This window comes from Caretta caretta, chromosome 23 (genome assembly GCF_965140235.1).
Source record: "Caretta caretta isolate rCarCar2 chromosome 23, rCarCar1.hap1, whole genome shotgun sequence".
Lineage (NCBI taxonomy): Eukaryota > Metazoa > Chordata > Testudines > Cheloniidae > Caretta > Caretta caretta.
The window spans coordinates 9,486,977-9,513,652 of record NC_134228.1 but is presented as its reverse complement, the minus strand read 5'-3'; the positions used below and the strand labels follow the sequence as shown (position 1 = coordinate 9,513,652).

The window sequence follows — 26,676 nt, the reverse complement described above, 5'->3', positions numbered from 1 at the left end:
CGTAAACTCTACACGGGGCATGGAAACCTGTCAAAAAGTACATGGTGATAAAAGCTATTGAGTGGTTAACTACTCATGTGGCTGGGCAGGGCAGGCGGCCAATGGGGAGAAAGCCATGGTGCGGCATGATGTGTTCCACCCTGCTCTAGGCGGGCTCTGGTGCACCAAACCCCCAGAGTAGGGAGGCTGGCTTTTACTCGCGCAGCTGGGCAACTTCAATGTCTGGGTTCTCCCTTGTATGCATCAGTCTCATCCTGTGCAAGAGTGTCTGTAGGCTGGCGCGGCCTGGACGGTGTTTCTTGCAGGCCTTGAGGATCAGCATGGTCTGCAAAGCCAGGCACCTGACAGAGGACTTGCTGTCCTGCTGGAAGCCTTTGAGGACTAAGATTGAAAGGAAGGAAATGGAGGTCAGAGCCATGGTGCTCTGGAAAGCCCTGGCAGAGCAAGCCAGCGCTGTACCTCTCAACCCGCGACAAGAAGGCAGCAGGCTGGGAGGCGGGAGGCAGGGGACTAGCAGGAACAACCACCAACCCTCACTAAACATCCCCACTGCCCTTCATAGCTGGGGGAGCCCCCAGACACAGGCAAGAAGTCACAATGAACCCCATTCACTCAAAAAGAAAAGGAGTACTTGTGGCACCTTAGAGACTAACCAATTTATCTGAGCATAAGCTTTCATGAGCTACAGCTCACTTCATTGGATGCATACTGTGGAAACTGCAGAAGACATTATATACACAGAGACCATGAAACAATACCTCCTCCCATCCCACTCTCCTGCTGATAATAGCTTATGTAAAGTGATCACTCTCCTTACAATGTGTAAGCCCTCTACACCAACATTCCACACAAAGATGGACTACAAGCCGTCAAGAACACTATCCCCGATAATGTCATGGCTAACCTGGTGGCTGAACTTTGTGACTTTGTCCTTACCCATAACTATTTTACATTTGGGGACAATGTATACCTTCAGATCAGCGGCACTGCTATGGGTACCCGCATATGTATGCCAACAGTATGCCAACATTTTTATGGCTGATTTAGAACAATGCTTCCTCAGCTCTCGTCCCCTAACGCCCCTACTCTACTTGCGCTATATTGATGACATCTTCATCATCTGGACCCATGGAAAAGAAGCTCTTGAGGAATTCCACCATGATTTCAACAATTTCCATCCCACCATCAACCTCAGCCTGGTCCAGTCCACACAAGAGATCCACTTCCTGGACACTACAGTGCTAATAAACAATGGTCACATAAACACCACCCTATACCGGAAACCTACTCAGCGCTATTCCTACCTACATGCCTCCAGCTTTCACCCTGACCACACCACATGATCCATCGTCTACAGCCAAGCTCTGCGAAACAACCGCATTTCCTCCAACCCCTCAGACAGAGACAAACACCTACAAGATCTCTATCAAGCATTCTTACAACTACAATACCCACCTGCGGAAGTGAAGAAACAGATTGATAGAGCCAGAAGAGATCCCAGAAGTCACCTACTACAGGACACGCCTAACAAAGAAAATAACAGAACGCCACTAGCCGTCACCTTCAGCCCCCAACTAAAACCCCTCCAACGCATTATTAAGGATCTACAACCTATCCTGAAGGATGACCCAACACTCTCACAAATCTTGGGAGACAGGCCAGTCCTTGCCTACAGACACCCCCCCAACCTGAAGCAAATACTCACCAACAACCACATACCACACAACAGAACCACTAACCCAGGAACCTATCCTTGCAACAAAGCCCGTTGCCAACTGTGCCCACATATCTATTCAGGGGACACCATCACAGGGCCTAATCACATCAGCCACACTATCAGAGGCTCGTTCACCTGCACATCCACCAATGTGATACATGCCATCATGTGCCAGCAATGCCCCTCTGCCATGTACATTGGTCAAACTGGACAGTCTCTACGTAAAAGAATAAATGGACACAAATCAGATGTCAAGAATTATAACATTCATAAACCAGTCGGAGAACACTTCAATCTCTCTGGTCACGCAATTACAGACATGAAGGTCGCTATCTTACAACAAAAAAACTTCAAATCCAGACTCCAGCGAGAAACTGCTGAATTGGAATTCATTTGCAAATAGGATACTATTAATTTAGGCTTAAATAGAGACTGGGAGTGGCTAAGTCATTATGCAAGGTAGCCTATTTCCCCTTGTTTTTTCCTACCCACCCCTTCCCCCCAGACGTTCTGGTTAAACTTGGATTTATGCTGGAAATGGCCCACCTTGATAATCATACACATTGTAAGGAGAGTGGTCAGTTTGGATGAGCTATTACCAGCAGGAGAGTGAGTTTGTGTATGTATGGGGGTGGGGAGGTGAGAAAACCTGGATTTGTGCTGGAAATGGCCCACCTTGATTATCATGCACATTGTAGGGAGAGTGGTCACTTTGGATAAGCTATTACCAGCAGGAGAGTGAGTTTGTGTGTGTGTGGTTTTTTTTTTTTTGGGAGGGTGGGGTGTGAGAAAACCTGGATTTGTGCTGGAAATGGCCCACCTTGATTTTCATACACATTGTAAGGAAAGTGGTCACTTTAGATAAGCTATTACCAGCAGGAGAGTGGGATGGGAGGAAGTATTGTTTCATGGTCTCTGTGTATATAATGTCTTCTGCAGTTTCCACAGTATGCATCCAATGAAGTGAGCTGTAGCTCACAAAAGCTTATGCTCAAATAAATTGGTTAGTCTCTAAGGTGCCACAAGTACTCCTTTTCTTTTTGCGAATACAGACTAACACGGCTGTTACTCTGAAACCCATTCACTCACTATTTCTAGGACTGCCCCGTCCCTGCAGGATCTGATGGCCTCATCCCTGCCTGTATTTACGCTCCCCCTTCCCCCCAGTGCACAGATGGGCACTCAAGCCCAGAGAGGGGGAGATTCACAAAGGGGGCTTAGGCATTTTAGGCTACGCCTAACTTCCGGTGCCCTGCTGCCCTTCAGCAAATGCCGAGGAGGGAGCTCAGCCATTCTCTAGCTCTGGTTGGGGCCCAGCTGTGAACCTGCTCTGGGAGTGAGGAGCCTGGGCTATGTCATCCCCCCTCCCCCTTTTCCCCAACAAATGTGGAGGAGACGCTGCTCTGCCCTGCGCTGGCCCAGGGTTCCGGGCACGCAGCAGGGAGGTAGATGACCGGACGTCACCTCAGTCTCCTTTGGAGCAGTGGCTTGACACCAGGCACCCCACTTGGAGGTGACTGCAACAAACCCTGGGCTAGTGAGTGCAAGGGGGGGAGGCAGGACCCCACCTTTGCTGTGTTGCGGGGGCGGGGAGGGGGCAATCGTCTGCGAAGGCCAGCCAGCTCAGGCCCAGTTTGGGGATTTGCCAGGCCACAGCTCTGAGGTCAGGGCTAAGTGCCTGGGCACATGCCAACCAGCAGACACCACAGGGTGAGGGGGAAGCTGATCAGGGGTTTGGGGATCTACAGTTTGCAACCCTTTGTGGCTCTCGCCCAAGATTACATTACTGGCATCGGAGATTGAACCCAGCCCGCGGCCCTGGGCCATTCGTCCCTCTAGCGCTCAGTGCTCAAAGCAGATGTCACTCACCGTTGCAGATGGCCTCCAACTTCTCCTGGCTCTGCTGGTCCAGCTGCCGGGCAGTGAGCCCTACACACACAAACAGCTCGTCACATCCCTGCGTCCCCAGCGAGGGTGTCAAAGCGTGTGTCACCCTCCAAGCAGTGGGGCTTTCCCTGCCCCTCGCTGTCCAGGACGCACTCCTGAGTCCCCAGGGGAAAGGGCGAGTCCCCAGGGATGGCTGTGGGGCTGGTTGCCAAAGGAGAGCATAGCGCCTTGAGGTTCCACTACCAAGAGCCCATGGTGGGGTGGGGGTGGGGGGGAAGGGGACTGCATGGGGAGCAGTGGGGTTCGAGGGGGCCCATCAGCCAATCAGGACAGTTTGGGGTGAGCTTGCTCCTGCAGGTTTCTGACACCCCTGAGCCTTCATTCGGCAATCAGGAGCCCAGGGGTTACTTCTCGCTGCCGGCAGGGACTGAGGAGAGCCTGGGACTGGATCCAGCCCCTCTGCTTAAGGGACCCCTCTGCTCTGTGGTTACCTAGAAACCTGATGGCCGCTTCTCTAATGGGAGCCTGCGGGTTTTCCACAAAGGCCATGGCCTGGCAGAGGAAGGTTTCTGCCCTCCCTTTGCAGCACGCCACCTAGGAGCCAGAACAAGGGAGCACAAGGTTATTAAAGGCCTTTCCATCCTGCAGGCCAGGTTCCAGATCTGTGGAGTGTCCTGCTTTCAGCCCTCCTTCCTGTGCCGGGGGGATCGCACAGAGGGGCTACAGCCAGGGCCAGGTGTGGTCCTGGGGCTGGGGCTCAGTGTGGGAATGGAGCTGGGCAATGGAGGGCTCCCTCACCAGGCAGTCACAGCCTCGCCAAAGCTCCTTTTTCTGGACATGGGCACTGAGCTGGCTCCACCTTAGGAATTCCAGAGCACTCCTGAGGGTGTCCCAACACACCTGCAAAACAAGAGGGGCCGGGGCGAGGCGACAATGGTTACGGGAGCTGGAAGCCAGGGCTGTCCCTCGGCATACGTGCCTGCGTAGGGCACCATGAAATTTGGGGCACCAAATTGCCCCAAATTTCATGGTGTCACTAGGCGGCTGCATACTGCACATGCAGCAGCCCCAGCCCCAGTGACCCGCCCTATACCTCAGCCAGCCCCGCCGCGGGCTGCGCCCACTACAAAGGGCAGGGCCGTCCCTGGGGAGGGCCCAGACAACTCCCTCCGCCCTCCCTCTTCCCCTTCCCCCCTGCTCCATCCCCAGCCCGCCCCCATTCCACCTCTTCTCCGCAAGCCTCTTTCCCCAGCGACCCCACACTCACTGGCAGTGGCAGGAAGTGGAGCAACCCGGTCCCAGCCCGCTCTACTCCAAAAGGATTGCCCCCCGCACTCACCGGCGGTGGGAAGCGGAGTGCTGCGGCTGGGAGCTGGCAGAGTAGAGCGGGCTGGGGCCAGGCTGCTCCGCTTCCCGCTGCTGTCAGTGAGTGTGTGTGTGGGAGGGATCCCTTTCCCCAAACCCCCTCCCTCGAGCCACACGGCTGGAGCCGGGGCGAGGGAAGCAGAACGGGCTACTCCCAGCTCTCCGCTAATCCCCCAGGCCACTCTGGGCCTGTGGGCCCCCCAAAAGTGGCCCCACTCAGCTCCTGCCTCCCAGACCCTGGTAGGGGGGAGGGGGAGGCCTGGGACCCCACACAGCCCCACTGCTGGGGGGCTGGATAGGGCACCCAAATGGCTAGGGACAGCCCAGTTGGAAGCCACTAACATAGTTACTGGAGGCCGTGTGTGCTGAACGGTTCCCGGCCCGCGGCTGCTTGCGGAAGGGCGGAGGTATGGCTAAGGCAATGGCTGGAGACCTGACTCAATTCCCAGCTCTTCCTGCAGGAACTCAGGCAAGTTGCTTCGGCCCAGGGCTACAAAGGGATTTAGGTGCCTAATGCCCATGGGCATTCAATACTTTTGAGGCACTAGGCCTCACGCTGTGCTTTAGTTCCCCACCTCATGGGGGGTAGGAGGGTGAATTCATTACTGCCGGGGGCATTTGGCTCCCAAGTGATGGGGGCCATGAGAGCGAGCATGTGCACAGGCACCTGGGGCGGGGCGGAGGGGGGGCTTGGGCATGTCATGGCTTGTAAGAGCTGTCCGGGCTGCTTGGCCGAGGGCACATTGGGTCTTGGGCACCATCCGGAGGCTGGGTAGCTCTGCTCCTTGTAGGGACCATGGCCAGGGTTGTGCTCTTCCCACCAGCACAGCCAGGGGAATGTGCGGAGGCCAGTGGCTGTAGGAGTGGTGAGCTGACCCCTCCGCCCACCCATTCTCTCAGCCTGGCTGCAGGGGGGGAGTGTTGGCCTCAGAGGAGGCAGGGAAGACTCAGCAGTTGGGTGGGTCGCCATGGTCATGACGCTACTGGACTCAACGTTCAAGTGGTTTTGAGCACGTGATTGTCACAGCACTGAGCACCTGCCCTCTGCCGGCCAGACCTTTTAAAGGGGGGTGTCACATGTTGGCCCCCCCAACAAATTCCTGGTCACTCTGTAACAATCTCAGCTGCAGGCTCCAGCTCGTGGCCTCACCTGGGACACATTGGGACGCTCATCGTGCAGGAGGAGGAGCAGCGGAACCAGGCTGCGGAGGACGTGCTCCTTCATCTTTTTCCTGTTGGGCCCCCTTACAAGCTCCAGCAGGTGTTTAAAGAGGGTGAGGGAGAGCACCCGGAGTTTGCTGGACTCCTGCAAGAGAGGATGTGGGGAGGAGACGCTGTGACGGTCGTGCCCACCCAGCTGGGTGAGCGCTCAATGTGTCAGAGATGTCTGCCCTGCAGGGGGTATTGCTCACTCACCCCCAGTCATACAGGCACAGCTGGGGGCCAGAGTCTCATGGGCATAGCGCCATTGAAGGCAATAGAGATTCAGGTTTCCACCAGCTGAGGGGCTGGCCTGGTAACTTCTTGGCCAGAGAGAGCAGTAAGGTGGGGTGAGACGGCCCCTGGGATCTCACAGCCAGCCCTGGGCACACTGACATCAGCACCCGCCTGTCAAGCCAAAGGGAAATGCTCAGGGCAGAGCAGCACCAGGGCAGAGGCGGCAGAGAGGGAGCGATGAGGAAAGATTCAAAGAGGGAAGGGATGTGTGTACTTTGTCCTCCCGCTTTGCGTGCCTGACTCACACTGGTGCTGACCCACAGCGACCCTCGAACGAGGCCAGGGGGGCCAGGTATGGGGGGCAAATCCCTACACTGGTGTTTGTTCGGGCCACGCACAGGGACCTGGGGGGGATTTAACCAGGAGCAAGGGGTGGTAAATGTGCAGGAGCTCCCAGATAGGGGGCCTTGGAAGCCATGACTGGAAACCACCCAGCCTCCAGGGGCTTGGGGTTCGGCAAGGGCTGCCCCACTCCTACACATGGGTTTCTTGTTAACTCAGGGTCGGCCCCACTTGGTCACATGATGCCCCCTCGCTGCATGGCAGCTGGCAGAGCCGGACCAGTCCAGTGACCTGGGAGGCCGGGCGAGCTGTGCCCAGCAGCGAGAACCAGGAGCAATAGCTGGGGGCTGTAGGGAGGGGCCACAGCTTTCTGGGAGATGAGGTTGAGGGTAAGGGGGGGGCAGCCTGGGGGGCGGGTTGACTTGAGCTGTTCTGAGAGTGGCTGAACCTTTAAATGGTGCCCCCCCAATCAGCAGTTACATGTCGCCTCTGGGCACCAGGTTCTAGAGCAGGCAGTTCTCTGAGTGACGTCTGTTGTAAAAGTGTTCATAAGCTCTTTTAGTCTGTTTATCTGATTTGGCTGCGCTCTCCTGTCTGGCCACTTTGGAGACAGGCTCTTGGAACAGTAGTTCTCAGTTGTCTTTCCATCAGGAGCGGGTGCTGGACTAGATGCAGGAGCTGCTCTTGGTGTTGATCTTTAGCTGGGCCTGTGCCACTGCGAAATAAAGAGCGGCCGGGTCCCAGCAGAGTTCGGGAGGGCTGAGGGTAGGATTTAGCGTTGTCAGAGCTGGGGAGGTGGGTGTTCCCTCCAGGAGCCCCCACTGGGGCGTTACCCCTGGAAGGCAGTAATGGATGGGTCCCTTTCTCCCGCCCACTTTGCTGGCTCTCGCCCTGCAGTGGGGGACTGAACATCAGTCTGGTGAACACGCTGGCGGGGGCTCTTTGTGGTTACAAAAGGCCTGGGGAGAACTAGCCCCTCCTTTGATGCTGCCCTACCATGAGAACGAAGGGGAGAGGAAAGGGCGGTAGCTGCAGAACCTACAGATGGAGCCGTTTCCTGATGGAGCTGACAGGCCAGCTGTGAGATTCCTGGCCAGGGAGGGGAGGGGCAGGATTTTCACCAGGGTACCATCACTTGTTACCCTGGAAGCCAGCAGGAGCATTGCGGCCCCCTGTGCTGCAGAGGCCCCCTCGCTCCATGCAGGCTCAGGAATGCATGTCTTTCCCTCAAGGGGAGCCTCATCCCCAGGCTGCCCTGATCCTTGTCAGCAGGCCTGCAGGACACCAGGGTTCCCACCCTTACTGCCATATGCTCTGATGGAGAAGGGGGTAGCAGAGGAAGGCGGGAATAGGTTCATGTCATTTACGACAATCCTTTTTCTGGCTAGGGCCATAGCATAGGTTCTGCTAGCCCACCCGCCAGCCCCCATTCACACGTCTGTGGCTTGAAGGGTCTCCCGCGGGCCCCCAGGCCTTACATCATGAAAGAACGGCAGGAGTTTCTTAGCCACTCGCACAGCCACGGGGCTGGCGCTCTGCCTGTCCATGCCGGCGAGGATGTCTCTCAGCACGGTGATGGCGTTGGAGATGACGTCCCTGTCTGCCCCGTGTAGCTGCTCCACGACGACTAGCAGTTGATGCTGGAGTTTCCCCACCTGTGTGAAAGGAGGAGCTGCTTTACGAAACACCCTCCGGTGACCCAACAAGCCATTTCCAAAACAACGTCTGCCTCCCCTGCAGACAGAGCCACGGGAACTAGGAGTGCAGGGGGTGCTGCAGCACTCCAAGGTTTTTCGCGGGGCTCTGCTCCTGGCCCCACACACAAGGTCCCAGCTGCCGGCCCTGCGCCAACTCCCAGCTGTAGCCCCAGCCTCGGCCCCCTTGCCCCATCCATCTCCCGCCCCCCTGGAGCCATGGCCCTGCTCCTGACCCCAGCTCTAGGGGTGGTGGGGTGTGTGGACAGGTGTAAGGGGGTGTTCAGCACCTCCACTATAAAAAGTCTTCTAGCGCCCCGCCTCCAGATGACATGTTAGAGCCTCAAAGCCCTTGCACAGCCCCAGCTAGGATCGTAGGCAGCGGGGCCGGCTACCTGCAACATAAGCAGCTGCTTCCTTGTACCCCCGATCTCAGGGGTGGTATTTATTAGCAGGTATCATCTGTGGAAACTTCTCTGCACAACACCTTGACCCCAAACAAATCAAGTGTATTATTGTTAGAAGGGTTAGAATAGCACCTCCAGCGCCTATCTGCAATCAGGGCGTGTGCTGGGGCTTTCCAGGCACAGAAAGAGACATTCCCTGGCCTAGAGCTTACAGGCTAGACACACAAAGGAAGGATATCTATCCCCGTTGTACAGACATGGAACTCAGGCACAGAGAGGCGACGTGACTCACCCATGGTCACCCAGGGAGTCTGGCAGAGCCCAAAACTGAACTTGGGTTCTCCTGAGTCCCGGGCCTTACAGCCCAGCCTCGGTGAGGGAGCCGATTTTGTACACGACTTCTAGGGTTGGTCTGTTACTAAAAGCCAGATTCAATCATTTCTGTGTTTGGCTTTTGAACTGTTCAAAGACAGCCCCACAAAACCTCAACCAGGATCAGGGAAAAAGTGTCCAGTACAGGCTTACCGGTTCCGGAAGGAAAAATAAAACACAAGCAAGTGAAAACCAGGCTGAGGACATGGAACAATGGGAATGGTGGATAACAAAGAGAATTACAGTCAACAGTTAAAACCTACGAGGCTCAAAAAGGGGATTCGTAGGAAAAAATGGTTCCAATTAAAGCAAAATGGCTCTGTCCGGGCATCCCGGATCACTGGTGTCACGAGCTTTCCCTGGAGGTCTAGAGTCCACAGCTCTGCTGCTACTCTCGTGCTAGGGTTCTTTGGATCACACACCCAGAGACGCACCCTGCAGGAGCCAGGCCCTGCCCTGCAGAACAACAGACAAAAGCCAGGCAGGGACTTGCCCAAGGTCACCCAGCAGGTCAGTGGCAGAGCCAGGAAGAGAAACCAGGGCTCCTGACTTCAGGCCAGGGCCAGGTCCCTTGGGAAGCTTTCAGTGACCCCAGCCCTGCATCAGCTCCCTGATGAAGAAGTTGCCAAGACTTTGAAGGAAAGATCTTAAATTCAGAGGGATCATGGTAAATTGGAGGACTGGGCTATAGACAACAAAATGAAACTCACCAAAGACAAAAGTGAGGTGCTACATTTAGAGAAGAAAAAGCAAATGCACAGAAACAGAATGGGGGATAACAGGTTGTACTGCTGAGAAGGATCTGGGAGCTGCAGTGGATCACAGCCTCAGCATGAGGCAGCAAAGCGATGGTGTTGCAAAAAAAAAAAAAAAAGAAAAGAAAAGAAAAAAGCAAATGCAATCTTAGGTTGCATTAACAGAGGTATAGCCTGCAAGTCATGGGAGGTGATAGTACCACTCTACTCAGTGCTGGTTAGGCCTCAGCTGGGGTACGGTGTCCAGTTTAGGTCACCAATGTCTACATAAGATGTGGAGAAACTGTAATGGATCCAGAGGCGAGTGACAAAGATGATTAGAGGGATGGAACACAAGCCATACGAGCAAAGGTTGAAGGAACTGGCTATGTTTAGTTTGCAAAAGAGGAGATTAAGGGGGGACGTGCTAATGGTCTTCAGATTCTTTGAAGGCTGCCAAAAAAAAAGATGGCGAAAAGTTGTTCTCTCTTGCCACAGAGGGCAGGACAAGAGGGGATGGGTTCAAACGACAGCACTGCAGATTTAGATTAAATCTCAGGAAAACCTTCCTAACTGTAAGAAGAGTAGGACAATGGGACAGACAACTAGGGAGCTTGTGGAAGCCCCTTTGCTGGAGGTTTATAGAAGGAATCATAGAATCATAGAATCATAGAATATAAGGGTTGGAAGGGACCCCAGAAGGTCATCTAGTCCAACCCCCTGCTCGAAGCAGGACCAATTCCCAGTTAAATCATCCCAGCCAGGGCTTTGTCAAGCCTGACCTTAAAAACCTCTAAGGAAGGAGATTCTACCACCTCCCTAGGTAACGCATTCCAGTGTTTCACCACCCTCTTAGTGAAAAAGTTTTTCCTAATATCCAATCTAAACCTCCCCCACTGCAGCTTGAGACCATTACTCCTCGTCCTGTCATCTGATACCACTGAGAACAGTCTAGAGCCATCCTCTTTGGAACCCCCTTTCAGGTAGTTGAAAGCAGCTATCAAATCCCCCCTCATTCTTCTCTTCTGCAGGCTAAACAATCCCAGCTCCCTCAGCCTCTCCTCATAACTCATGTGTTCCAGACCCCTAATCATTTTTGTTGCCCTTCGCTGGACTCTCTCCAATTTATCCACATCCTTCTTGTAGTGTGGGGCCCAAAACTGGACAGAGTACTCCAGATGAGGCCTCACCAATGTGATGGCTGGAGCCATCTGTCTGGGCTGGGATAGACACAACAAATCCTGCATCTTGGCAGGGGGCTGGACAAGCTGACCTTGCGATCCCTTCTCACCCTGCGGTTCTTTGAGAGGTGTCCCAGAGCACCAGGAGAGGGTTTCGGCGTGTTCTGCCTCCACTATAGCGCTGGCTAGAGTCACGCTCTCTCTCTTCGGCCCAATGGCGATACCCAGTGGGAGACAGAGAGACACCCTCAGGCCATGGTGGGGACACACGGCGCTCCTTCCCTTGCTGCAGGGGCTGGAACTTACGGCCAAGGGGGCGACGCCAGCCTCTTGCTGAGAGACGTCGTGATGCTGGCGCAGCGGCCGTTCCTGCAGCCTGTCGAGCAGCTCCCGTAGGACCTTTCCTGCGGTCTTGGGGTGGGATGTCAGCACCCTCCACATCTCCACAGCAACGCTGCAAAGGGAGAGAGCCGATTTCACCTGGCCAGAGCCCTGCCAGCCTCCAGCACCCACCGCCACCCGCACCCTGCTGAGTCTCCCGCCCCCGGCCGGCCCTTTGTTGCCCTCCTGCTGCAGCAAGGGCCCCCACTGCCTGGCGCAGGCTGCATGGGGGCCGGGTCTGAGTGTCAGCCCCGGGGGAGGCCGAGGGCTGCCATATGGGGTTTTGCAGGCTGGCCTGTCTCCACGGCATGTGAGCCTGCAAAACCCTCCAGAACAAGCAGAAGCTCTGCAGAGAGCAGGAGGTCTCCGGATGGTTCTGCACGCCCCTGTCCCTGGCAGCAGGACCAGTCTGGGGGAGCCGGAGCGCAAGCGTCAGCAGTCCCAGCCCCGTACCTGTCACGTGACAGCGAGCAGCCCAGCAGGGTTGTGACCACCTCCTCGCTGTACTGGTCGCCCAGCACGACAAGGGCCTTGAGCAGCTGCTGCTGGGCCAGCGGCTCGATGATGGAGTCCAGGTTGTGGTACACGCTCATCACAGCCTCCGACACCTGGAAGGGAAGTGGGGAGATGGGAGCCTTGGCTTCCTCGCGCTGCTATTGATCTGGGGTGCCAGGGAGCTGCCCTACCTGAGAGCCATCTGCCCTCCCACATCCTCTTCTCCAGCTCCAGGCCTAGAACACAGGGCCAATTCCCGGCCTATCGATTCATAGACTGCAAGACCACAAGCGGCCATGGAGATCACCTAGACTGACCCCCCGCATTGCACAGGACCTGCCCCCCAGTAATGCCGAGCGCCCAGAGACAGAGTCTCCCACGGATGGGCTCCCCCAGCAGGCTGTTCTCACTGCAGCTCTTACCCTCTCCAAGCTTGGGCTGGGGACCCACAGGATCACATGCAGCATGTGCCTGGCTGCCACCGAGTCATGGACGCTGATGTCTCTCATTCCCTCGATAGCAGTGAGGAGGAAGTCCATGCGCTCGGATGGGTTGAAGTACTTCCCAAACATCTGAAACAAACCTGCCAGTGAAACCCCTTTTGCTGCCCAGTGCGGTTCCAGTCGGACCGAGCAGCCAGGTCTGGCCCAGCCAGGAGTGCAGGCAAAGCCCGCTCTGCCGGGACAGGGCTGGGTTACTGCACCTGGGACGCACAGTACCCAGCCAGCAATCAGGAGCTGTCGTGCACGGCACAGGCCAGCGTGGCAGTGCACGGAGGCACAATACTGCACAGCACGGATACACTCTCTCGTGCTCAGCAGGGGCTGGCTCTGGTGTGTGGACGCAATGATGCCTTGGAGAGCATTAATCTCTGGGGAAGCTCCCACCACACCTGACAAGGAGCTGGGATCAGGTTTGGATGAGACCCAGTGCATCTTGGGATGTGGCATGGAGGGAGGCATATTGGCCCACAATAGTAGAAGCCTTGCCAGCAGATTGAGGGAAGTGATTATTCCCCTCTATTCGGCACTGGTGAGGTCACATCTGGCCCCCCACAAGAGAAAGGAGGTGGACAAATCGGAGAGAGTCCAGCAGAGGGTAACGAAAATGATTAGCGGGCTGAAGCACATGAATTATGAGGAGAGACTGAGGGAAGTGGGCTTATTTAGTCTGCAGAAGAGAAGAGTGAGGGGGGATTTGATAGCAGCCTTCAACTACCTGAAGGGGGGCTCCAAAGAGGCTGGAGCTCGGCTGTTCTCAGTGGTGGCAGGTGACAGAACAAGCATCAGTGGTCTCTAGTTGCAGTGGGGGAGGTCCAGGTTGGATATGAGGAAACACTATTTCACTAGGAGGGTGGTGAAGCACTGGAAAGGGTTACCTAGGGAGGTGGGGAATCTCCATCCTTCGAGATTTTGAAGGTCAGGCTTGACAAAGCCCTGGCTGGGATGATTTAGTTGGGGTTGGTCCTGCTATGAGAAGGGGGTTGGATTAGATACCTCCTGAGGTCTATGATTCTATGAGGTGGAGTGGGCCATAGGCAGGGCTCCGGCCCAGCTGGATGGGGTCAGTCACACGCCTGGGTCTGTCCCTTCCCCCTGACTCCTAGGGTCTAAATTTCTCTCTCCTGGTAACTCTGGGCACAACAATCCCAGGAAGCATTGACAGTAGTTACCATGGCGATATTGCTGGTGTTGGTGAACCAGGTGACCCAGAAGGTGTTCTCCGCTCGCCACTCCCTGAAGACCTGCAGATACTCTGCACTCTGCTTTGCCAGCTTGGTGCCTGAACCAGGGAGGGGAAACAGACAGCAGGCAATATAAATCAGAGGTTAGCTTTGGAAACGGGAGTTTTGCAAGGAAGTTTAGAGACAAGTACATCTAAGAAACATACAGTAAATTCAGGCCAATAAACTCCCCCACCCCCCAACAAAACTAAACAAACTAACCCCCCTGGAAGAGTAAAAATAAACCAGGCAGAAGTGCAGCAGCAGTGTGAGGCTCTCCAGTTGATTGCACTGAATGCAGCATGTAGGATTCCCAGCCCTGTGGGCAGGTAGCACATCTGGGCATTTGGCCCAAGGAGCTACTGCCCTCGGAGACCAGGAGGCCAGAGGATCTGAACTGGTGGAGCCAAGGGAGACAGCGAGATACATAGAGGAGACTTTTAGGGATGCAGTAGAGTGGTCCCACCCCCAGTCTGACAGCCTCTGTGCTGCTGAGGAGGGTTAAAGTTTCTGGGAAGGAGAACATCGAGCTGGAGCAGAGGGAGACGATCCCATAGTTGGGACCCACCTGCCAGATGAAGTCAGGATATCCTCTCACACTGAGGCTGCCCCTCCTGAGGCGGGAAGCCCAGTTACAAAGAAAAGCCAGGTAATAGTAATGGGGGAATCAATCAATAGACATATTAGCAGTTGGGTTTGTGATGAGTGGGAGAACCGCATGGTAAATTGCCTGCTTGGTGCAAAGGTTGCAGCTCTCATGAGACATCCAAACAAACTTATGTGCAGTGCTGTGGTATGTAAGCTAATGTTTAAATCGGCCTCTGTACGAGATAGCGAATGTGACAATGAATTTTATAAAAGTCTCCAGATGTGATCCCTGGCAAGCCTGACTTCAGTATCAGGCAAATTGTTGAAATGATAGGAAAGAACAGAATTATCAGACACATAGGTGAACACAATTTGTTGGGGCAGAGTCAACATGGCTTTTGGAAAGGGAAATCATGCCTCACCAATCTACTAGAATTCTCTGAAGGGGGTCAACAAGAATGTGGAGAAGGGTGATCCAGTGGATATAGTGTACTTGGACTTTCAGAAAGCCTTTGACAGGGTCCCTCACCAAAGGCTCTTAACCAAAGTAAGCTGTCATGGGATAAGAGGGAAGGTTCTCTCATGGGTCAGTGGTTAAAAGATAGGAAGCAAACAACAGGACTAAATGGTCAATTTTCACAGTGGAGAGAGGTAAAGAGCGGGGCACCCCAAGGATCTGTGTTGACACCAGTCTAGTTCAACCTAGTCATCAATGATCCAGAAAAAGGGGTAACCAGTGAGGTAGCAAAATTTGCAGATGATACAAAATGACTCAAGATAGTTAAATCCAAAGCAGACTGCGAAGAGCTACAAAGGGACCTCACAAAACTGGGGGACTGGGCAACAAAATGGCAGATGACATTCAATATAGATAAATGCAAACTGGACACCACAATCCCAACTATACATACACAATTATGGGGTTTAAATTACCACTCAAGAAAGAGATTTTGGAGTCATCATAAAGAGTTCTCCGAAAACATCCACTCACCGTGCAGTGGCAGTTAAAAAAGCCAACAGAAGGTTGGGAACCATTAGGAAAGGGATAGATAATAAACCAGAAAAATGTCATAATGCCTCGATACAAATCCAGTGTGCGTGCCCACACCTTGAATACCGCGTGTAGTTCTGGTCGCCCCATCTCAAAACAGATGTACCAGAATTGTAAAAGGTGCAGAGAAGGGCGACAAAAATGATTAGGGGTATGGAAGAGCTTCCATATGAGGAAAGATTAAAAAGACTGGGGACAAGTCTACACTGAAACCACTCTATCGCCATAGCTGGACCGGCGCTGTAGCGTTGAAGAGAAGATGGTCCTCTGCCAACAAGCTCTTAATCCACCTCCCGGAGAGGCGCTAGCTATGTCAGTGGGAGGGGTGCTTCTGCCAACAGGGGTGTGGATTTTTCACAGCCCTGAGCAATGGAGTGATAACAATATAGGTCTGCAGTGTAGACCTGGGACCATTTAGTTTAGAAAAGAGCTGACTAAGGGGGGAGATGACAGAGGTCTATAAAATCATGACTGGTGAGGAGAAAGTGAATAGGGAAGTGTTATTTACCCCTGCACATAACACGGGAACTAGGAGTCACTTTCTGAAATTAATAGGCAGCAAGTTAAAAGCAAAGAAAAGAAGGTATCTCTGCACACAATGCACAGGCAACCTGTGGAAATTGTTGCCGTGGGATGTTGTGAAGACTAAAAGTATAATTGGGTTCAAGATAATTAGGCAATGCAACCCCAGACTCTGCATGTCCCTAAACCTCTGACTACCAGAAGCTGGGACTGGATGAGAGGGGATGGATCACTCCAAATTTCCCTTTTCAGTTCATTCTCTCTGAAGCATGAGGCACTGGCCGTTATCAGAAGACACAATACTGGGCTAGATGAACTGATCTGAGTCAGTATGTCCATTCTTATGTGAGTTATGAAGAGTAGAATATGGACAGGGAAGCTAAAGACATCAGCGGAAACTCCATGGCTTGAAGGACTATGGATACTAAGGAGGTTTTTTTTAAAAAGTGTATTAGGAACAAAAGAAATCCTAGCAATGGTGTAGGCTCATTACTAGATGGAGACTGTTTAAAAGGATGCAGAAAAGGCAGAAGTGTTCAATAAATATGTTTCCCATGTTTGGATACCCCATGTCAATGTATTTAGAAAGGACAAGGGTCTCCAGTGCTCTTACGTTTTTGCCACAGCATGAAGGCGTAGAGGTGGTGAAGTCCCTCCATAGCCGATCGGCAGATCTCCTGCTCCTGCTCAGCACTGCACAGAGTGAGACAGCCCACCAGCTGGCCCAGGACTCTGAACTCCTCCACTCCCTGATGGAGAGAGGGAGCAAGGGGAGTAACTCAACCCTGCAAGCCCAGCGCAGCATGTCCCCCTGGCATTGAACTAGCAAGGGTCTAGAACCGGGGGAGGCAGAGCCCAGCGCAGAGAGACTGGGGACAATGAGAGCAGGAGGAGCCATGGGACCCATCACCAGGGACTGAGGGAAGCTCAGCAGGAACTGGAAGTCTGGGTAGCAAAGTCAGCAAACATTGCCCTCGAGTGGGGACCTGGGTAAGGAATGAACTAATGTCCAGTCTCCATCTCAAGGGCAAGCTCCTAATCCCAGCCCCTTCTCCCATCCCCCTCCCTCCACTGACCTCAGGTCCAGGAGCGTGAGGTCACCTTGGACTCCTCTTCTCTGCATTCCGCCTCTCTCACTCCATCCTGGAGCTCCCCACAACCCCCACTTTCTGTGCCGCACCCAGCCTGCCGGCTCTCTCCTGCCGGCTCTCTCCTGCAGCCTTGTCCTCTAGCCTCCCCCTCCTGCCAGACCTTCCCTTGCCCCTCCTGCAGCCCCTGTACTCGCTCCCTGCTCTTCCCCACGTCGCACCAAGCCCCTTGCCCTCCTCTCCTGAGGTCTGCACGGCCTCCCCTGACCCACTCCCCATTGCTCTGGCTCCTTTGGCCCCTCCCATCCCTTTCACTGTGTCCCCTCCCACCTCCCTCCTTCTCTTCTGCTGCCCCAGCCTCTGGGGGCATATCATCCAAGCGCCCCGCTTCAGCTGCCGGAGGGGAGGCCCTGCCACAGGGGGGATGGAGCAGCTGGAGCAGCTCAATGGCCCTGAGCACCCAGAGCAGGGGGTCTTCATCTGGGAGCCTGGCAGGAGCTGATGCCAAAGCATCCCGGGGGCAACTGACAAAGGGGGTGAAGAGACACCTGGGTTCAGATGGTGCTCTCAAGGCGATCCTGTGTAAATCCGCTGACCCTGCGGAGCAGACTTTGGTCCTAGGGGAACAGCGGGGAGAGTCCTTGGAGATAGAATTATGGGGCTCCACCCAAGGCCCACTGGAGTTAGAGGACAGACCCGTCCACATCAGGGCTCATTAGATTGGACTCTTACCGAGGATCTTGCTGAGTCACTATTCCAGGCCCGGGTTTTCCCTGCCAGGGAGCGCTGCACCGCGAGCCTGCTCAGTGCAGTTAGGAGACGGCCAGAGTCACAGGCTGCTCACCTTGAATTTGTGTTGACCGGAGATGAATTTGGTCAGCCAGGTGATTCTTCCCACTGCCCTCAGCCGCACATGCACCTCCTTGGATGCGGTCCAGGGGAGCAGGACCTGAGAGAAACAGATTGGGATAAATTGCGAAGGAGAAGGACCAAAAAATCGCACAAGCACATAGAGTGAAAATCAAGGCAAAAATGAGTTCTAATTGGCAAGGGACATAAAAGGCAATCAGAAGCAGCTCTGGGTAGCATTAGGAGCAAGACAAAGGAAAGTGTGGGGCCACTACTCAGCAGGGAAGCAGAGCAAATAATGGATGATACAGACAAAGCCAAGGTGTGTAATGCCTTTTTTGCTTCAGTTTTTACTAAAAAGGTTAATGGCGACTAGATGATGACCACAGTATTAACAACAAGGGGGAAGAAATACAGGCCAGAGTAGGGAGAGAACAGATAAAAGACAATTTAGGTCAGTTAGATGTATTCAAGTTGGCAGAGCCTCATGATATTCACACGAGATGGAGCTAGACAAAACAATCTCTGAACCTTTAGGAGGGCTGAGGTCCCAGAGGACTGGAGAAGGGCAGCCACAGAGCCTATCTTCAGAAAGGGGAACAAGGAGGCCCCAAGGAATTATCCACCTGTCAGCCTATCTTTGGTACCCAGAAAGATTATTGAACAAATTATTAAAGAGTTTGTAAGAACCTAGAGGAGATAATAGGGTGATAAGGAATAGCACCATGGATTTGTCCACAACAAACCATGCCAAACAAATCTAACTTCCTTCTTTGACCGGGTTACTTGCCTAGTGGATGGAGGGAGGCAGTATATGATGATGTATATGAAGTTTCGTAGGGCTTTTGACACAGTTCCACAAGACATTCTCATAAGCAAACTAAGCCAATATGATCCACATGAGACTACTCGAAAGTGGGCACACAACTGATGGAAAGGCAATCCTCAAAGAGGAGTTATCACTGACTCGCTGGCAAACTAGGAGGGTGTCTGAAGTGGGGTCCCCCAGGGGTGTGCCTGGGTCCAGTACTGGTCAATATTTTCATGAAGAACTTGGTTAACAGAGAGGAGAGTATGCTTGTCAAGCTGGCAGATGACACCAAGCTGGAGTTACAAGCACTTTGGAGGATAGATTAGAATTCAGAATGAGCTTGCCAAATTGGAGAGTTGGTCTGAAGTCAACAAGATGAAATTCAGTCAAAACCAATGTGACGTAACGCACTTAGGAAGGAAAAATCCAATGCATAAAAACAAAGTGAGGGATAACCGGCTAGGTGGCAGGACTGCAGAAAAGGATCTGGGGGTTAGCGTGAATCTCACACTGAATAGGAATCAAGAGTGTGCTGCTTTTGTGAAAGAGGGAAATGTCATTCTGAGGTGTATTAGCTTGGAGCACTGTGTCCAGTTCTTGGCACCCCACTTTAAGAAAGATGTGAACAAACTGGGGCCCGTCCAGAGGACAGCGACAAAAATGATCAGAGGTTTAGAAAACCTGACCTATGAAGAAAGGGTGAACGACTTGGGCATGTTTCGTCTTGAGAAGACGGAGGGGGCACCTCCTAACACTCTTCCAATACGTTAAGGGCTGTTTCACAGAGGATGGTGACTAATTGTTCTCCACATCCCCTGAAGGTAGGACAAGAAGTAATGGGCTTTATCTGCAGCAAGGGAGATTGAGGTTAAATATTCGGAAAAAGTCTAAGGGTGGCTAAGCACTGGAACAGGTGACCTAGGGAAGTGGTGGACTCCCCATCATGGATGTTTTAAAAAAACAGGCTGAACAAACGCTCCTCAGGGACGGTCGAGGAATGCTTGTTCCTGCCTCAGTGCAGGGGGTGGAGTAGATGACCTCTTGAGATCCCTTCCAGCCCTGCACGTCTGTGATTCCCTCTTCCCAAGCTCTGGGATCGAGAAGACCGAATATCTGCTGAGGACATTTCCCTTTTTTTTGAGCACAAACCACCCACAGAATCGACTTCCTGTGGCCCCAGAACTAGAACGTTGGGGGAATCTAGCTCTGGGCTCTGGCCAGTATTGGTGGGGCCCATGGTGAACACAAATGAATCCCAGGCTCAGATGAGGCTCAGTGGAGAACACGGCAGATCCCGCACTCCTCCACCCCCATGCCATGCAGACGTTTTTCAGATATAGCGGGGGCACTTGGTCCTCCAGCCCAAGAACCTTTGTACAGAACGTACTCTGAGGAGCAGAAGTCACGGGAGTCACGGGAGTCAGAAGTCACGGGAGTCATCCTCACACACCAAGGCCTTCAGCAGCTTATCCATGGTGTTCAGAGTCTGCGTGCAGAGCAGAGGAGAAACCACAGCAAGTGGCGTTACCCAGCCAGGCGACGAACCAATGCCCTGGCGTGTGACACGCCCCAGGCCATGGCAGCCCTTGCTATTCCAGCTCACTCACTCACTTGTACCCGCAGGGGACCTACTGCAAACTCCTCCTGGCAACAGGACCCCACCCGCTTTTGCTGTCCCCAGGGAGCCACTGCACACAGTCTAACACATGAGAAGAGTCAGGAAGGACTCCGCATTTGAGGGGGAGGGGAGATTTCCAGCCAAGCTTCACTTCCCCTGGCCTGTGTGCATCTCAAGCAGCCGATCGATCTCAGGCCTGTGCCCCCAGCCATGCACTGGGGATGAATGGGCTTGTGAAGGGAGTGTCTGTTCCCCACTAATTGCCGGTGCCTGTGAAGGATAAATGCCTACTACTGCTACCCTATGAGGGAGTTACTCCTTTATCTGTGGCGGTGGGCCTTGTGCTTTGGTACTGCAGGTCCTGAGCTGAAGCGCTGCCAAGGAGCTGTGATCATTACACTCTTATGCTAGCGCCAGGTAACCCAGGGGGCAGGGACACAAGGGACTTGCAGGATTCCCCCTCGGTTTGGGGCAGCTCCTCATGGCTAGTTTGGGGCTTACGTTGTTGTATAGAGCAGCCTCCACGCCCGGGTTGGTCTCTGCTGGAGGCAGGGAGAAGACGCTGGAGAAGCAGACGGTGAGCAGGCTGGATAGCTCCATTCCCCGCAGCAGTGGCTTCACTTTGCTAAGAGAAGAGACACGTGCGGATTGGAGGGCTGAGGCGAGACTGATGCACTGATGTTGGCCTCAGGCTCCCAGGACATGATGGGCAGGCTTCTGGGAAGCTGAGAGCAGGGTGCCAGCGGCAGTGAGAGAGAGCCCCCCATGGCGCAGGCTGTGCCACGTGCCAGGGCTCAGCCTGCCCAGCCTCTGAGCCACAGGGAGTCGCTGAGCTGCCGGTGGGATGCAGCTGGCACAGCTGGCGGCGACTCCGGTGGCTCCGCTCCGGCAGTGCCCAACTGCCCCTCTCCCCCCGGAGCCATCGCCTGCGGGTCCCAGAGGGGACCGGTCCAACCCCCTCGCTCCCTCCCCCACATCTTCACACGGCCACTTGGAGAGGTCGCCAGGCACCGAAGGATCCTCCACCACCAACCCACGGGTGCCACGTGCCCGGGGGAATCGGAAGACGGGGGAGGAGCAGAGGGGGCAATGCCCTGGAGAACTGGCCATGCCAAGAGGCTGGCGTGTCTGGCTGCACACAGCACTAGCTGGGGCTGCGCGGGCAGGCCGGGTACCTCAGCTCCATGATGGCGAGCATCGCTTGTTGACGCACCCCACTGGTCAGGGAGTCGACGGACTCAAGATCAATCAGCTCCTGGGGAGACAATGTGGGGAAGTGCCAGCCGGGCTCCGAGCTCCCGTAAGGCTCCGACTGGGGAGCAAAGCGCAGGGCCTGCAACACGTGGCCTCGGCAGACAGGTCGTCCTGCTGTGGGCTTGATGGTGTCCAGGGCTCCAGCTGGGGAGCGCAGTGCAGGGCCTGTGGTAAGTGCCCCAATGTCACGCACCAGTGCACTGCAAAGGCTCCATCAGCATTAGCACCCAGGGACTCCACCTGAGATCAGGCTCCTTGTGCCAGGTGCTGCACACACACGGTGAGAGCCAGTCCCTGCCCCAGAGAACTCACGAGCTAACTGGATGAGACAAGGCATGGGAGGGAAACTGAGGCACAGAGGGGGAAGTGATTTGCCCAAAGGTCTCACTGAGGAACTGAGCCCCAGCCCACTGGACCACCCACCAGCACACGCTGTCCCACGTTCAGGGAAGGGAGGTAAGCTCTGGAAAGCTTTCTGCAGCGCCGCAGAGCAAAGACTTTCCAAATCTACGGAGCAGATTTGTTGCTAGTTCCCTAGTGGGCACTGACTGCGGAGTGTTGGGGCTCTGTGCAGGGAGACTGGTGTATACAGAGCGACCTAGTGACTTGGGAAGCTGGGTGCAAGGGAACAACCTATGTTTCAATACAGTGACATGTTCAGGAACAAAGAACGCAGGCCACACTCACAGCATGGGGGGCTCTAACCTGGGAAGCGGTGACTCTGGAAAAGACTTGGCAGTCATGGTAATCAGGTGCACAGGAGCGCCCAGTGCGAGGCTGGGGCCAAAAGGGCTTATGCCATCCTGGGCTGTACAAACAGGGCAATCTCCAGTTGTTAGAGAGGTTATTTTCCCTTGGTATTTGGCAGTGGTGCGACCTCTGCTGGGATCCTCTGTCCAGGTCTGGTGCCCACAATTCAAGGAGAATGTTGATAAATTGGAGAGGGGTCAGAGAAGAGCCACAAGAGTGACTGAAGGACTGGGAAACATGCCTTATAGTGAGAGACTCCAGAAATCAATCAGTTCAGCTTCACAAAGAGAAGGTTACAGGGTGCCTTGATGACAGTCTCTAAGTATCTACACAGGGAGCAAATGCTTGATAATGGGCTCTTCAGTCTAACAGACAAACGTCCAACATGATCCAGCGATTGGCAGTTGAAGGTAGACAAATCTGCAGAGCTCTCCAGGCCAATCACTAAACCCGCCAAGTAACATAGCCCAAGTGTGTGTTTTACTCACCTTTATCTTCTCCACAAGGAGGGCTTTGCAGAGAAAAGCTGCCAGGTTTTGTTCTGGGTGCCTCGTGAGGGCGGCCCTGCTGATGGTGATGACACAATCCAAGAATTTAAGTTTCTTGGTCTCCTCCTATGCCCCGCAGAGATTAGACAAAAACAGGAAGGTTAGTGTGGAAAGGAGCTGCCAGTGGGAGAGATGTCAGAAAGCTTCACCCCAGCGCTGCTCAGGCTTTGATATGCCGAAGGCCAGAAGGCCATTCATCTCCCAACAGGAGTGACTATGTGGGGAGGGCAGGGCAGCTCTGTGTGAAACCAGACCAGAGAGGGAGCAGGTCTCACGGGGTAGGTGTCCAAAGAGGAACTGCAACATGGGGGCTAAGCAGCCGGACAGTTTTACTGGGGGGCTTGATAGAGTGGGAGGAACATCTGGGTGTGACACCCTGACACCCCAATATTTGCCACTGTCATATTTGGTACCAAGTATGTCTTGTAAGGTATCATTCTAAAAGTCTTTATCTGCTAGACATTAATGTCTCATTGGATTGCATGTGCTATCCTTGTGTGTGACGTTCTGAAGTTCAGCTGTGTATGTGTTTCTGAAAAACACTGTGAGGTTCAAAACAGCCTTTTAGGTAGAACAGCAAAAAAGCCAAACACTGGTTCATGGAGGAAATGCACAAGCATTAGGGCTACCCCAGGAACTGTGTGCAATAGAAACCTCCCCGAGATAACGCGACACAACGGGACCTGTTGGACCCAGGTCACAGCAAAAGAGTTTTCCAGCAGGTGGGAAGAGAAGATAAAAGGGGAACAATGACATCGCCGGGGGGACGGGATGGGACCTCAGACTCCCTGCAATAAGATACCTGGAAACACCTGAGGGACAAAGATTGAACCATGAGAAGTGATGGTCCCAGGCTAGAGAGAGATTCCTAGCCTGTGCAAGAAAACCTGGGAAATCCAAGCTGCAAAACCAAGGCAGCTTCTGCCTTAAGAATCTGCCAACCTGTTTGTCACTCGGGGAGAATTTGCTAATGGATATCCTATCTATCTGGTGTGTAAAGCTTCGTTTGTGTGTTTTCTTTATTTACTAGGGTAATCTGCTTTGTTCTGTTTGCTATCTCTTATAACCGCTTAAAATCTACGTCTTGTAGTTAATCATCTTGTTTCTTGTTTATACCACAACCCAGTTTGTAGTATAAATTAGTAACTGGGAGGAGGGGCAAAGAGTTGTTCATACCTCTCTCGACATCGAGGGAGGGGGCGAATGTCATAAAACCTTTGGGTCTGTACTCCAAAGGAGGTGGGGACCAGAGAACTGGGACAAGGCCCTTCAGCTGAATCTTCCCAGAGCTGAGCTCAGTGTCTGTGCCTTTCTGCAGCTGGGTGTGGCCCTGCCTGTGTGTATGGCTGGAAGAGGCTTGTGAGCCGAGCCCAACAAGACAAGGTAACGGGGGCCCAGGCTGGCAGAACAGGCGGGCTCAGTGATAAGCCAGTACATCAGGTGGCACCTCAAAGGGGGGCAACCCATCACGCTGGGGACTGGCCAAATCCAGTGGGCACAAGTGGGCAAGGGGCATGGTGGGTGCCTTTTGTAACTCAAGAGAGGATGTTTTTAAGATGCTCTAGTGTAACAGGAATTATTTGGGGGCAGGTCTCTGGCCTGTGTTATACAGGAGGTCACAGTGGGGAGGTCCCGTCTGGCCTTAGAATCCATGCCTCATCCGGAGAAGGACGGATACTGCATGTGGACAGGGCAGTAGCTGAGAGATCAGAGGAGGGCTCTTGGTACCTGTTCATTGCCCTTGAGAAAGGTGTTGATGTAGTCTAGGGTCTCTTTCTCCTGCGAGTCTGGCCCCATAAAGCAGGAGGCATTCCCAGGTGATGGTGAATCTGATCAAAGACAGAGCAGTGGTAATACCTGGGGCTGCCAAGCTGCAGGCTGGATGACAGAGATCTTAGCAGAAAACCTTGCCCCCCGCTCCCACCCCAGCAAGGTAGCAGCCCCGATGCACAACAGGGTCTGGCACAGCCATCCCTGGTTTCCCCAACTCTTTGCTGCTCAGCCCAGCAAAGATCCAGTCAGAGCCCTGGTTCCCAGAGGCCACCCCACTTCCCTGTGCGCACCCAGCATGCAGGCTGAGCCTGGGGATTTGGGGAGTGCCACACCTGGAAGGAGGCATGATGTCAGGCTATGAGTGGTGTCCCCGCTCTCCGGGCCATTGCTGGAGGGGGCAGAGGGACTGGCAGTGAATCGCTCTGCTCCCCGCTGCAGTAAAGGGAGGAGCTACCCAGTCTGCGCGGGATATGGGGACCCAGGGCCTGCCCGTTCTGCTTCCTCTGACTGCCTCTCCTGCCATCGACAGCCACCGGGTGTAACCTGGGCAGGCCCTGGGCTCCCATCATCAACCCTCCCACCCAAATGCACAGTGCTGTGCCATGCATCACCCCCCTGCAAAGGAGCCAGCAGATGGGGCTGCAACATCAGGGGGCATCTCATGCTTTGGCCGGCGCCCTGCAATCCTAGGCTTAACAACCCACCGTGCACAGAGCATCCCCTTCGACTGGTGGAAAACATCTTCCGACCCTGTGTGTGACGGATCGGGGTGGGCAATTCAGTCAGTCTCCACCTGATGCTTCTGCTGCTGCCCCTAATGCCCCGATCAGATGTAGGGGCTGCAGCTGCTGCCAGCAGGAGGGGCCATTCCCCCCTGCCTGGGTTTTCCTGTCTCTCCATCTCATGGCAGCCCAGAGTTGTACAAAGGTGATAGAGTCTTCTCCCACCACTGACACCCTGGTCTTGCAACCCCAACCCCCAGAGGGGCCAAGACCCACCGCAATGCAGGGCCATGGCCCCTGCCATTTTTGCAGCCCCTCCGCCCACCCAGGAGGCACCCACTCACCAGCATGGAAGGGCTGAGGCACACACAGCTCCTGCTGCTGCTGTGGGCTCTTCTGCGGACTCTTCCTTCGAGGAGGTCTCGTCTCCTCCCAGGCAAGATGGGCTTCAAGGGGACCTTGGGGACTTCCTCAGCCATCCTGCAAGAAGCCAGGACAAGGCATTGCTTGTGAGGGATGAGAGGCGACTGCCCCGTTCAGCATCAGAGCCAGTCCACGTATTGCTATTCCACCAGTGCCTACAGCTGCCAGCAGGGAAACAAGCCAATGGATGTGCTCAAAGTCACCCAGGCAGTCAGCAGTACAGGCAGGATTAGAACCCAGGTCTCCGGACTCCCAGGCCCATCCCGCAGGCCAAACGGCCTCCCCCGGGTCACTCCCGCCTCTCCTTCTGCTGGTTCACAAACTGCCCAGCAGACAGGCTGCATCCAACCACTCAGGATTCTTCCTGCCCAGGGAAATTACCCTGATCCCTTCCCCCAGGAATATTGGGGCCGTGGCAGGTCCCAGGTGGGGGAGGGAAGCGGGGTGGGGTGCGGGGGGCGGTCTGGTGAGCAGCAGGAGTTGCTCTGACACCACCGTGAAGGGGAAGGAGCAGAAGGCGGGAGAGCAGCGGGCAGGCAGGTTGTGCCGGGGCAGAGCTTTGTGGCGATTTCGCAGCTCGTCTCTCCAAGGCCTGTATGGCAGCAGCCGCTGCAGAGAATCCCAGGCCTGATTCCCCCCACGCTGGGTCTCCTGAATGGCCCCTGCCCTGGGGGGCTCCATTCCTCACCCAGTGTCTCCTGCTGACTCTGCAGCAGCTGCACGGCAGGCGTCCGAAGGCACCTAAAGTCCTCTCCAGAGCTCAGGGCCACTGTCCTGGCATCGGACTGTCCTGGTGAATGGAACAATGGCTCCGGGCAGTCGGAGAATGCCTGTTCCCCCGGCAACCTCAGTGCCATTCCCTCTGGAAGTGATGGTGTCAGCAAAGGTGCTGGAGGTGGTCAGGCCTCGTGGTTGGAGCTGGACTCAGGAGGCCGGGTCGTGGG

General features: G+C 54.5%; 1 pseudogene; it reads right to left on the bottom strand.

Moving 5' to 3' along the window:
• Window positions 1-25,788, bottom strand: LOC142069920 (maestro heat-like repeat family member 5; annotated as a pseudogene).
• Between the last annotated feature and the right edge of the window lie 888 nt (window positions 25,789-26,676).